Source organism: Electrophorus electricus, chromosome 8, assembly GCF_041902795.1.
Source record: "Electrophorus electricus isolate QZ-2024a chromosome 8, ASM4190279v1, whole genome shotgun sequence".
Lineage (NCBI taxonomy): Eukaryota > Metazoa > Chordata > Actinopteri > Gymnotiformes > Gymnotidae > Electrophorus > Electrophorus electricus.
Genome location: NC_137504.1, coordinates 33,357,501 through 33,360,000, shown reverse-complemented (window position 1 = coordinate 33,360,000; position 2,500 = coordinate 33,357,501). Strand labels below are relative to the sequence as shown.

General features: G+C 50.0%; 1 protein-coding gene across 2 annotated transcripts in view; it reads right to left on the bottom strand.

Moving 5' to 3' along the window:
- The window catches only part of rhogc (ras homolog gene family, member Gc), a 14,471-nt gene that overhangs the window by 10,226 nt on the left and 1,745 nt on the right, over positions 1-2,500 (bottom strand). For both annotated transcript variants that reach the window (XM_081718607.1, XM_081718608.1), the window contains exon 2: positions 323-703. The gene's annotated coding sequence lies outside the window, so the exon portion shown is untranslated. The remainder of the gene's footprint in view (positions 1-322; positions 704-2,500) is intronic.

The window sequence follows — 2,500 nt, the reverse complement described above, 5'->3', positions numbered from 1 at the left end:
AGACAGACAGGCTCACACACACCCAGTCAGACAGACAGGCTTACACACACCCAGTCAGACAGACAGGCTCACACACACCCAGTCAGACAGACAGGCTTACACACACCCAGTCAGACAGACAGGCTCACACACACCCAGTCAGACAGACAGGTTCACACACACCCAGTCAGACAGACAGGCTCACACACACCCAGTCAGACAGACAGGCTCACACACACCCAGTCAGACAGACGTAATGAAGTTTCAGCCTTCATGACCTATAATACGTGTCACCTGAGGAGTTCAAACACACAGACACAGAGAGACAGACAGCCTGTCTCACCCTCTCCACAGCATGTTGCTGAGCTGTGCTCATCTGAGAGTGTTTATCGCCGTCACGGTGACCTCTGACCCGTAGCGTTTTGACCTGTCCGAAGAGCTCGTCCAGTGTGCTGAAGTCGATCTCAAACTCATCTGATCTGGTCCAGACGCTCCATTTTCCCACCACACGTTCCCATGGGATCTACTCCCAGCAGACGCTCCGCAACCAGGATCCGGAATGGGAATACCGCGCCAGACAGGAGAAGGGGAGCAGGGGCGGACAGGGCGGAGGAGGTGGAGGCGGTTCTGTCATGACGACGATGCCACATGCGAGTGATGATGATGAAGGCCCAGTGAGGAAGACTCTCTGAGGAGCGTGTCCCCTCTCTGTCCTCCCTCACTCCTGGCAGGATATAAAAGACCAGATTAAAAAAATGGACACGTCAGGGAGGCCAGGGAGGGGAGGGAGGCCAGGGAGGCCAGGGAGGCCAGGGAGGGGAGGGAGGCCAGGGAGGGGAGTGAGGCCAGGGAGGGGAGGGAGGCCAGGGAGGAGAGGGAGGGGAGGGAGGCCAGTGAGGAGAGTGAGGCCAGGGAGGGGAGGGAGGGGAGGGAGGCCAGGGAGGAGAGGGAGGGGAGGGAGGCCAGTGAGGAGAGTGAGGCCAGGGAGGGGAGGGAGGCCAGGGAGGGGAGGGAGGCCAGGGAGGGGAGGTTCATGTGCGCAGGCAAACTGCGCTCAGAACGGTATTCGAGTTTACACAGCAGTTACCTACGGCCATGCAATCTGATTGGTTGAAAGGTTCTCCGCCTTATTTCACCATGACCATATCATTCAGCTGACCAGTTTGCTAAGTAACCACAATGCTTGCTGTGGTTTTATTCTAAGTTGCTGTTGACTCAGTGTTGTGTCATCATGCATGACATCACAACTTTGACTTGGTCTTAGGCCCCAAAGACGTGTTCTCCTGTTCTAGCGTTGTAGTGTTGTAGTGTTCTAGCGTTGAAGTGTTGTAGTGTTCTAGTGTTGTAGTGTTGTAGTGTTCTAGCGTTGTAGTGTTGTAGTGTTCTAGCGTTGAAGTGTTGTAGTGTTCTAGCATTGTAGTGTTCTAGTGTTGTAGTGTCCTAGCGTTGTAGTGTTGTAGTGTTCTAGCATTGTAGTGTTTGTGTTTTATTGTTGTAGTGTTCATGTTCTAGTGTTCATGTTGTAGTGTTCCAGTGTTCTCCTGTTCTATTGTTGTAGTGTTCTAGCGTTGTAGTGTTGCAGTGTTATAGTGTGCTACCATTCTAGCATTGTAGTATTCTAGTGATGTAGTGTTCTAGCATTGTAGTGTTCTAGTTTTGTAGTATTCTAGTGTTGTAGTGTTCTAGCACTGTAGTGTTCTAGTGTTGTAGTGTTCTAGCGTTGTATTGTTCTAGTGTTGTAGTGTTCTAGTTTTGTAGTATTCTAGTGTTGTAGTGTTCTAGCATTGTAGTGTTCTAGTGATGTAGTGTTCTAGCGTTGTAGTGTTGTAGTGTTCTAGTTTTGTAGTATTCTAGCCTTGTAGTGTTCTAGTGTTGTAGTGTTCTAGTTCTGTAGTATTTTCTTGTTCTAGTGTTGTAGTGTTCTAGCGTTGCAGCATTGTAATATTTTCTTGTGCTAGTGTTGTAGTGTTAATATACTTGGATAGCTACTGTGTTACTGCATGCCCTGATTTAGCGATTTCTGAACCCGGTTCCTAGGAATATATACCCACGCGCCACGAAAACGTTACCCCTTCAGCTTGGTTGGGCGCGTGGGCTCCAAGGCGCCGCGAGCTGGCGTGCGTGTGTTTATTCCCAGGTGACGGTTATGGAGACTGCGCCTCCTGCGCCTCTACAACCGTGCATGCTGCGCAGTGAGCAGGTATATACTCATATAGCGCGTATAACGTGTCTCTTGAATTCTCTTTAACTACGCTGCGAAAGCGCACTGGTTCCAAAAGGCTCGCGCGACACGGTCGAAGCGAACGTTTAATCCGCTCGCAGTCGCGCGACTCCACGCGCTGTTTGTAAAGCCGAACGGCGGATATAAAGCGGAGCATTTTCCTGACAGCAAAATGAGACCACTCCAATTTTTTCTTAAATCAGCATCTCCACACGTACAGCAGCCATTCCATTCAAGTGTTTGTTGAATTCCTTCGCAGACAAACATCATTCTACTTAATGAGATGCTGAATAGGTGATC